General features: G+C 37.5%; 1 protein-coding gene across 44 annotated transcripts in view; it reads right to left on the reverse strand.

Moving 5' to 3' along the window:
• The window catches only part of RBM26 (RNA binding motif protein 26), a 93,821-nt gene that overhangs the window by 80,890 nt on the left and 1,317 nt on the right, over positions 1 to 11,614 (reverse strand). The window lies entirely within an intron of this gene.

Raw genomic sequence — 11,614 nt, forward strand, 5'->3', positions numbered from 1 at the left:
TTCTGCCTTATGTCTCCTCGGTCGAATTCTTTCTTCTGAGACAAGAAGTGAGGCTGCTGCAGATCCATATGGATTTGCAGCAGGTAACATACATCGGTTCCGCATGACTTGGGTACATTCCCTACTTGTAAGAGACCTGTACACAGCACCGTCTTCGGCTGGAGACATTCAACCACCATACAGTTTTCTTCTCCCATTCGCTGTCTGGCTTACTAACCAACCCTCAGAACAATTCCTCTTGGTCACAAGTAGCTCTCCTCCCCCCGTCTGACCACTGAGATCACCTTGTGGGGGTGGGAAGGACCTTGGGGTCTGCACCGAGTAGACCTGAGGCACTAATGGCCCTCCTGGACAGGAGGCTCATGAGAATGATAGGGTTAAAGCCTAAAACCGTGCAGTGCTTGGGGTTTCCTGTTTTTTCAACTAAAATCAACTTTTCTCCAAGAAGCTGCACTGCCTATTCTTTTTTTCTGTGTGTGTTCTGAAATGGCTTTGTGCACCTGCTGGACTGTTCACCTTGGGGGCAAGTCTGCTTCTCTGTTTTCACTCTACATGCCACGTGACTTCTTAAACACACACTTCCTATTATTTGTGCGCCTGCGGCTTTTACTGCGTTTACACAGTAGCAAAGACCCGGGATCCCCCACAGATATCCCCTGAGATTTATACTTGTTCTTACCCTACCAGCTCAAATGACCTCCAACCTTCCCGTCTGCTGGCACACTGTGGGGACAAACACTAACTGGAACTGCCGCTCTGCTAGCTCCTTACGACTTACCATATGCTTTCCATTCCAGCCCCATGGCTGAGTTTTCTGGTGGCTTTTGAAGCAGTCTGTCAACCTCCATAAGGGCTCACTCTGGCCCTTCAATGATTCCACCTACTTGCTTTTTGAGTTAGCACCCCTTTGGCAGGAAGAGAAATTCTTCTGCCATTTGCGAGTCCTTACCTCAAGCCCTAAGTCCTCTAGAGGTTACTACTTTCTGTCAAGAGGGCAAATAAACGTTGCCCTCTGGAATCAAAGTGCCGTTTCTGGAAGCATATAAAGGCTTTCCATGAGTATTTCTCTTGCTTCCTCCCAACTTCCTTCTGTAGCATCCATTTCTCTATTCCGTGCCTTTCTCAACATGCATCAAGATCTTCAAGGTCATATTTGAACAAAAGGAAGTCCAGCCCCCTTGTAGCAATTAGCTAAATTTTATTTTATTTTTATTTTTGACAGAGTCTTGCTCTGTTGCCCAGGCTGGAGTGCAGTGGCACCAGCTTGGCTCACTGCAACCTCCGCCTCCTGGGTTCAAGCGATTCTCCTGCCTCAACCTCCTGAGTAGCTGGGATTACAGGCACCTATCACAACACCCGGCTAATTTTTGTACTTTTAGTTCGGACGGGGTTTCACCACATTGGCCAGGATGGTCTTGAACCTCTGATGTTAGGTGATCCATCCACCTTGGCCTCCCAGAGTGCTGGGATTACAGGTGTGAGCCACGGCACCCAGCCCCAAAGGGAAAATTCTCATTCTGCCCTCAAAGCATTTGAAGCCAATGGTGAACTGAATCAAACGAAAGTTGTTACAAAGCCCAGAACCAATTAGACTACAGGGCAACTGACTCAGCCTCCACTCAAGTGGCCTAACAAAAAAAAGGCATGCCCCCTTACTGAAAATAAATCTTATTTACTGCAGTCTCTACAGTCCTTTTACACAAAAGATCTAGCATAAAACCAACTAAAGGGAACACAAAATAGTAAGAAAATGTGATCTACATGAGACGAAACAGTCAATGGAAACATACTCAGAGACTGTCCAGATAATAGATTAGACGGGGACTTCACAATAATGATAAAAATGCTAAAGAATTTACTGGAAAATGTGGACAACATGCATGGAGAGGTGGGGAACTTCAGTGAATACACTGAAACTATTAAAAACAGCCAAATGGGAAAAATCCAGAAATAAAAAATTTGAATCAGAAATAACTCCCCTTCGCAGTCTGGAAACGGTAGAGGAAAAACAACAGTGAACTTGAAAACAGGAAGAGGTTCATATCTATAATCCCAGCACTTTGGGAAGCTGAATTGGGAGGATTACTTGACACCAGAAGTTCAAGACAAGTCTAGTTAACATAGTGAGACCCCATCTCTACAAAAAAAATAAAAATTAAATTAAAAAATTAGCTGGGTGTGGTGGTGTGTGACTGCCATTCCAGCTACTGAGGCAAAAGAATCCCTTGAGCCCAGGAGGTCAAGTCCGCAATGAGCTATAATCATGCCACTGCACTCCAGCTTGGGCAACAGAGTGAGGCACTGTCTCTAAACAAACAAACAAACAAACAAACAAAAAAACGGAAAATAAAAAGTATCCAAATCAAAAGCAAAGGGACAAAAGTAATTTTTTAAAACATACATGAGATTTTCAGGATAATATCAAATAACATACAAGGAACTAAATATAAAGTCTCAGAAAAAGAGGGAAAAAAAATGGGGCAGAAAAATTTTGAAGACATAGTGACCATGAACTTTCCAAAACTGATGAAAGACCCAAAACACAGATCCAAATTGGCAAATCTAAGAAGGATAAAACACATAAACACAGACAGACAAGCCTATCATCATCAAACTGCTGACCAAATAAAAGGAATTGAATCTTAAAGGTAGTCAAAGGGGGAAAATAGACACATTACATTCAGGAGAACAAAGACTCAAATGACAGCAGATTTCTCACCAGAAACAACAGAGGACAGTGGCAATGGAACAATATCATAAAATAGCTGAAAGAAAGGTGTAAAACCAACGACCTAGGTTCCACTTTAAGAAAGAGGAAAAGGACAGCAAATTAAACCCAAAGTGTTTTAAAAGGGAATCATAAAAATAAAACACTGAAATAGAAAATAGAAAAAAAAGTTAACACTGTCTTTAATAAGCTGAATAAAACTGAAAAACTAATAGCAAAATTGATTAAGAAAATAAAAGAGCAACCAAAGGTATAATTAAAAAGGGGAAAGGAAGCATCACAATAAATCCTGGTTATTAAACGAATAGTAAGGTTACAATGCAAGTAACTTTATGTCAATAAATTTGGCAACTTCAGAAAAATCCTTGAATATCATAAATCGTCAAGAGTGACACAAGAAGAAACAGAAATACCTACACAGCCCTATACCTATTAAAGACATTGATTTTATAACCAAAAAATCCTCACAACAAAAATTTCAGTCCCAGATGGCTTCACTGGTGAAGGATCCCAAAAATTTTAAGGAAAAAAAAAAGTACTAACCCTAAATAAATTTTTTCAGAAAAACGGAGGATAGAATACTTCCACTTGTTTTAATATTATCAAATCTACCATAATATAACATGACCAAGCCTGGTTTACCTCAGGAATACAAGATTGGCTTAATATTTGAAAAGCAATCCATGTAATACACCATATTAACAAAAAAACGGAAAAATCTGTATGATCGTCTCAACAGATGGAGAAAAAGAACTGGCCAGGCACAATGGCTCATGCCAGTAATCCTAGCACTGGGAGGCTGAGGCAGGCAGATCACCTGAGGTCAGGAGTTCAGGACCAGCCTGGCCAACATGGTGAAACCCCACCTCTACTTAAAATACGAAAAATTAGCCAAGGGTGGTGGCGCACGCCTGTAGTCCCACCTACTCAGGAGGCTGAGGCCTGAGAATCGTTTGAACCTGGGAGGTGGAGGTTGCAGTGAGTCGAGATTGCACCACTGCACTCCAGCCTGGGTGAGAGAATAAGACTCTGTCTCAAAAAAAAGAAAAAGAAATAAGAAGTTAGCCAAGTTAACAATAACCTTTTATGACAAAAATATTAAGCAAATTAAGAAAAAAATTCTCAATCTGGTAAAAGGCAGTTACTAAAAACCTAGAGCCAATATCAGTAATACTGAAACATTTAATCTCTTTCCCTTTAGACTGGAAACAAGACATGGACGTCCACTCTTACTACTTCAACATTGTACTATTGCTTCTAGCCAGCATGATAAGAAATGAAGGTATATTGGGAGGTTGAGGCAGGCGGATCATGAGGTCAGGAGATCGAGACCATCCTGGCTAACACGATGAAACCCTGTCGTCTCTACTAAAAATGAAAAAAAAAAGTTAGCCGGGTGTGGTGGCACGTGCCTGTGGTCTCAGTTACTTGGAAGACTGAGGCAGGAGAATCGCTTGAACCCGGGAGGTGGAGGCTGCAATGCGCTGAGATCACGCCACTGCAATCCAGCCTGGGCAACAAAGCCAGACTCCATCTCAAAAAAAAAAAAAAAGAAAGAAATGAAGGTATAAAAATCAGAAAATTGTCATTACTCATAGATGATGAGATTGGTAGAAGAAAATTCCACAGAATCTATAAAATAGCTACTAGAATAAGTACACTTGGTAAAATTTCAGAATTCAAGGTCAATATACAAATGTATTTCTATATACTAACAATAAAAATCAGAAAATCAAAATTTTAAAAGCACTTGTAAAACATGTCGCAGAAAAAAATAACAAAAGAAATGCTTCTACATAGGTAAAATATCTCAAGAAGAATCACTAAGTAACAGATCTTGAACTTACTCTGCTATTTAATACACACATAAAAGATACTAAATAAAACCCTAAGTTAAAAATAAACTTTTACCTATTTCAAAGTTACTGCATGTAAATTGAAAAGACTTTTTCCACAGAAATAAGGTAGTAGGAGAGTAATGAGTAAGTCTAGTAGGAACAGCTTACCATTCATTCATTTCTCTCATTCATTCTTTTCTCTGGCACAAAGGAAGCAAGAAGAGGGAAAAAAATCTTACAAGCTATTTAGCTCAAGCTTCGGTTAGTCATTCTCAAGCTTAGGTTATGTACATAACTAACATGGGAATATTTTACATTTTGCTCATAATACAGTCCCTATCTCTCAGTTTAAGCATGTAAAATAATTTTGAGAAGCACTGTCAGCCAAAGATAAGGAAGTGCTAAAACATACAGAAAAAAAAGTGCTAAATGCATTTTAACCACTCAGCATTCAGATGGAAAGGCCAAATAAGATTACAGCAGCAAAATGTGATTATGAAAGTCAATTTATCACAAGTTAAGGGGATAAAGAAATAAAGAAAAATGTTTTAACCAATAATTATAGACTATTAACTCTTCTACCAGCTATAACATTCATCAGGATAGAATTACTATAATTCTTTTATGTGCAGCTCTATGGAGACAGCAATCTTGCACATAGCAACATTCAATAATACTTTAACAAGTAAATATTAATATACTTCAATGACCTTTCCCTCTCAAAGAAAAAAAAAATCTGAACTAAACTTAAGCTTTACCTAAACTGAAGATGCTAGGAGTAAAAATGGAAAGAAGTAGACCCAAAGAATACTTAATCTTCAAATAGCTCACATATCTGCTGTTCTGAAGTTGGGTAGATTCTATAGTTTTACCCAAATTATTGCCTCTTCCCTTGGTTTTAGGTACACAAACTTGAAATTTCAACTAATGCATTTAATAATCAGGTATATACTACACACAAAGCATTGTGCTAGATAATGTATATAATGAACAGGAACATAGTTAAATCTTAAGAGTTGGAGTCTGCTTTCAAGGGCCTGAGATTCTAATAATAAAGCTAAAATAACACGACTAAATAATTTAATGTAAAAGTGATGAGTGTCATGACAACTGAAACCAGTGCTGAGAGAGAGGAGTCATGGTGGGAGGAGTCACTTCACCCAGCTGGATACATCATAGACAGCTTTCTGGAAGAACTGGAATCACACTTGATCTTTGACTTCAACACAAAGAAAGGATATAAAGACAGTACACCATAATACAACAAGGCTCTGGAATCAAAATGTCTTCTTTTGGATCCTGTCTCCATCACTTACTAGCTATGAATAAAGTATGCTAATTCATCTTCCTAATACCTATCTTGCACACAATGAATGTATAATGATTAACATATATTAATAGTAAGCACTCAATAAATGGTGCCCACTACTAATCTTCAGAAAAAAGAAACAGTAAAGTTTCAGAAAAAAGAAACAATAAAAATAACATGACAGTGAATCACGAAAGTTCAGCTTTGCTGAAATTAAGACTCATAAAAAGTAGAAAGATATAAATGGAAAAGATAATTTAAAGCAAATCATTAGCTTTCTTAAAGGCAAGCTAAAAAGTATGCAATTTATTATCTGGGAATGCTGAAGGTTTTGATCAAGCAATGGGATACAAACAAGGCTGGGCATCCATGTCAGAAGAACTGGAAGGGAGAAAGGCCTAGAGATAAAAACAGATTTGTTAGGAAGCAAACTGCAATCATTTAGATACGGAGTGTGAGCCCCCTACTAAGCAATGTCAGTAAGGATTATTAAGAGAGAACCTCATGACTAAGTGAATGGGAGGGAGGAGAAGCCAAAAAATTTCAAGCCAGCATAATTTGGAGAAATGAAATTAAAATAAGTGAATCCAGAAAACACTTCTTTTCAGAAATTAGTTTGAAGTTTAGATGAGCGATCCAAGCAGATATACAGTCAGCAATTAGAGATAAAAGCTTAAGACTGTGAAGAGTGGTTAAGTCTAAACATACTTATGTGAAAATAAATGCAGAGTAGAGGTTCCAGTTTGGAATCCATTAACAAGCTCAGAGTGAAAAGCTCTGAAATTCAACGCAAATGTGTATGTATTTGTAAATCCTAGGGAGGCAGTCTTTAATCAGACTTTAAAGGATCTACAATATACACTCCAAAAAAAGGTTTTAAGAACCATTGGCATGTATTACAAAGAAAACCATTCATGGGAAAGGTCTTAGTCCGTTTGTGCTGCTATAACAGAATACCACAAGATGGGTAATTTATAAAGAAATTTATTGGCTCACAGTTCTGGAGGCTGGGAAGTCCCATATCAAGGTACTGGCAGGTTTGGCAATTCTGATTCCAAGATAGACCTTGAACACTGCATCCTCCGGAGTTCCTCCCATGGCAGAAGTCAGAGGTCTCCCATAGCAGAAGTCAGAGGGGCAGAGGCAAAACCTAACCTTTCATAAAGGCATTAATCCAATCAACAAAGGCAGAGCCCTCGTGACCTAACAAAGGCAGAGCCCTCATGACCTAATCACCTCTTAATACTTAACGCAATTAAATTTCAACATGAATTCTGGAGAAGACAAACATTCAAATCTTAGCAGTAATTAATGAAATGTCAGAAGTAAAAAATGGATGAAGAAAAAAATGTCAATGTAACAACACTGAAAAATACAATTAGAATCTGAAGAAAAGGAAGGAAAGAGGGTAAGACTGACTTAAGAAAACCAACACATTAGGGATTCAAGGCAAGTATGTTAAAAAGGTGGCATCAACACTGATGTTATACACGCATAGGGCAAAAAATACAAAACTTCAGGCAATAAATACAAATTGATTGGTAACACTGAGGTAAGTAATTTTGGTTGTAATTATATTACAACGAAGAAATTCTATTCCAAGACATTAAGAAGTAAATGGCTGAGGGCAAATTAACAAAAAATTAAAAGTCTGACTACTACTTCAAGATTTACCAGCGACAGGAACAGAAAGCTAGCAAGAAAGTGACTAGAAGCGTTTTATCTTTTGTTTTGTTTTTTGCTATTATTGCTGAGTTTTTCCTAAGGAATGGGAAATGGACTTACTATGCCAAAAGAAGCCAACTGAAAAGGAAAGGTCAAAGGAATCAAAAATACTCAAAAGTTCAGGAGTAAAAAGATCATTTAGCCAACCCAAAAGAATAACTCTTCCTATCAGACACGAACAAAAATAAATTTTAATGTGGTGAGAAAGGTGTAGTAACAAGTAGAGGTGAAGGGAAAAATACTACAAAAACTCCAAAGATGTTTATTTCTTAAACTCTAAAGCACTGATAATCACGATGCTTTAGAACTTTGTTCTTTTACAATAGTAGCCAATACTATCAAAATGTCATAGTAAAAAAGTATATACACTAACAGAAAACACTAGGATGCTGCATTCTGTAGTAGTAAATTAAGAATATGCACACAGCTCTAGAGTCAAAAAACCTTAGTTTAAATCACTGTGGGCAAATAACTTCATGCTTCAGTGCCTCAGTATCATCACCTGCAAAATGGAGAGATAACAATGCTTACCTCATAAAACTTGTAAGTACAATAATACAAAATGTTTAACAACAATGCATACAGTTTAGGTGGTAGCCACAGCAGGAGTGTTGGTGATAATTCTAACAGTAGCAACAGTAGTAATGTAGCCTATCTGTGTTTAATCAACCAATATCTAAGAAAGGAGGGGAACGGCAAGGCTCACAAACATGTGTCCCATTCAACCCTTTCAACCATAGATGGAAATAGTGTAATTCTTCCTATTATACCAATAAGGAAAGAGGAGGTTCCTTTGCCTAGACAGCTAATAAATGGCAGAAGTGAGATTTGAATACTGATCTGGACACAGAGATCTTCCTTCCACCACACACTTCCTCCACAGCACTACACAGTGGCAGAAGCACAACACTAGGCATTTTGTTCTTTACTACTCAACTCACGAAACCTCAGTACGTCATTACATCCACCTGCCCCTCAATTTTATTTTCTAAAAAATTTAAGTTTCATTAGATGTTTAGGTGTCTCTTCAGAATAAAAAAAAAAAAACATGACTTTGATGTGTAAGTCCACCTAAAAGTTTTAAATACAGTAGAAAGTGTTTTCTGGTTTTTGTTTGTTTGTTTGTTTAAAAGTTTACTACAACAAAAGAGCTTAATTTTTTTTTCAGGACTTCTTATCATCAAAACGAAATGTTAGAAAAAAGACTAACATTTAGTTTCATATTATTGGCAAGTATGACTAAGCAAATCTTTGAGATAACAAAACATCAATCTTAAGCATTTCAAGATGACAATTTTAATAAAGTTCAAAATTCTCAATTTATGAAAAAGACATTGAAAATTATTTTCAATAATTTATGAAACTCAGAACCCTGATACATGTACAGAAGTTATGAAACAGTAAATACAGATATGCAGACTTCTATTTCACGCTGAAAACACAGTCAGGCTTTTTTTTTTTTTTTTTAAACATCCATCTGAAAACCCTCTTGCCCTAAAACCCTTCACTGGCTTCCCACTATCCTTCAATAACATCCAAAGTCTTAAACATGACTCAACAAAGTCCTGTGTGATCTGGCTCCTTTCTCCGGAGCTTTCCACTGCCATTCTTCTCCCTTGCTTTTTTCTATTTCTTTCAATTCCTCCAACATATCTTTTTTGTCCATTTTTAGGACCTCCATACAATCTGTTCACCAAACCTATAATGCTTTCACAGGTCTCCAATCCCATCCTTTTGCCCCAGCAAAGTATTCTTCATCCTTCCAAGCTGAGATAAACATTACACCAAGGAAGTGTTTCCTGACGTTCCCAGACTTCAACACCTATCTTTCCTGCTAAATGGTAAATAAAATGAAGTGAGTCATTTCATGTCTTGTTACCTACTATTTCCCCAATATCTTGCACACTGCTTAGCACAGAGTAGGTTAAGTACTCTTAAAATAAATGTTTGCTGAATTAACACATTCAAAATGTGGAGTAAGTCCAAAACCATGAAGTATTTAACCACCACAGGTAACTAAAAAGTTTTATGTAAGTTTCAAGTTACAGCTTACCCTTGGTCCTCTGTATGTTCCTCTCTCAAACAGAGGTCGTTTGGTAATTACAATGTTAAAGCAAAAAAAAAAAAAAAAAATTTCCTTTTAGATAACAGATCATAACATTTCACAAAACCAACGTTAGAAACCACTGATCCATAATTGGGATCAGCTTTTATAAGTCATCATACAAAAGAATCCACCTGAAATGCAATTAAAAGGACAAGAACTTGAATAAGGGCTCAATTTTACCACAGCTACACACATTAGAAAATGACCAATTACAATTCCCAGTGTCTAGGCTCTACTAGCAGTGCCTTATTTATGACAAGATAATGACTGCAGTGCTACAGCCATCGAGAGTAGGCTTTATGATACATGGAATATGTTTCATTAAGACTAAAGAAAAATTACAAGCATACACTCTAAGTGGCTACAGTCTTCTCATTTAGGTAAGATGGAGGGATACGGCAGTAAATCTAATAAGAAACTGAACGCTTAAAGGAAAGCTATTTCAATCCAAAACATTTATAAGTTCTGTATTCGCCTAATAACTACTGAATGCTGATTACACACCAGACAGTAGTCTAAGATTTCCTTAATATACACTCATTATTTTCCCAATTTTACAGTTGAGGAAATGGAAGCCCTGAGTTAAGTAACTTACCCAATATCATACAGCTGTTAAGTGGCAGAGGCAGAATTCAAAGCCAGACATTCTGCTCCAGAGTTCTCCTCACCGCTATACTATGATGCCCACTCTCCAATACACCGAAATAGGACTTCCATCTGCACAACTCCACTCCAGTGAAACTATTTTGCTAAGGTTACCAATGACTTCCACTTTGCTAAATCTAAGGGCTACCAATTTGCCTCCATTTTTTCATGCATTCTGCAGCATTTCATAGACTCCTCTCTTTTGCCATACACTTGTTCTTTAATGACATAAAGCCCAGTTTTCCTCCTGCCTCAGTACTAGGCCCTCTTCTCTTCCCTATCTACACACTTTTTCTATGAAATTTCCCACAATGTCATCGTTTTAAATACTATCTGCATGACTCCAGATTTCTCCAGTCCTGTCCTGAGTTTTAGACTCATATATTCAATGATCTGCTATCACACTTAGATGTATCCCACAGACTTCATACTTACTGTATTTATTATTATCAAAACTAGCCATCCCCTTTCCTTCTCCCCTTAACCTGTTCTCTGCCTTCTCTACTATCACCCATTCTGTTGCTTGGGTTATCTAAGGCACCACCCTTGATTTCCCTTTCCCTCATCTCCCGCATTTAATCCATTAATTTTACTTATGAAATGTATTTGGATCTGCCCGTCTCCACCATCACTCTAATGCAAACTAGCCACATCTCTGCCTACAACACACTTCTGAATAGTCTTCTTACTTCCATTCTTGCCCTTTCAGTCTCTACAAAATAGGCAGAGTTAAAAAAAATTAAATCAGTCCTTGTCTGCTTTAAATCATCTCACGTCTTCCCATACATGATGTGGCCCCTACCTACTTGTCCAACTTGTTGCCTTTATATTCTCTCCCTCATCACAAGGCTCTTTCCAGCCACAGTGGCCTTTCTCTTCCTGAAACACATCACAATCACTTCTGCTACAGGGCCTTTCATTTGCTCTTCCTTTTGCAAGGAATGTTCTTTTCCAAGACTTTGACACACATGGTCCCTTCTCTTTAGATGTCACTCCAATGTCACCTTCTCTGAGAGTCCTTCCTTGACCAATGTGAAGTAGCCCCCCTCATAATCACTTTTGCATGATTCTCTATTATTACAATAGTCACAGCTCTACTAATATCTGGATTTATTTATGTCTTGTCGATTTTAGAATTTAAAAGCTCTATCCCCAAAGCCTCCCGTAGTATATAGTAGGTACCTAATAACTTTATTAAATACGTGAACTTTCCCCATTGCATTATTGTAAATCAACCTAATAACTTTATTAAATACGTGAAC

The sequence above is a fragment of the Gorilla gorilla genome, chromosome 14 (genome assembly GCF_029281585.2).
Source record: "Gorilla gorilla gorilla isolate KB3781 chromosome 14, NHGRI_mGorGor1-v2.1_pri, whole genome shotgun sequence".
Taxonomy (NCBI): domain Eukaryota; kingdom Metazoa; phylum Chordata; class Mammalia; order Primates; family Hominidae; genus Gorilla; species Gorilla gorilla.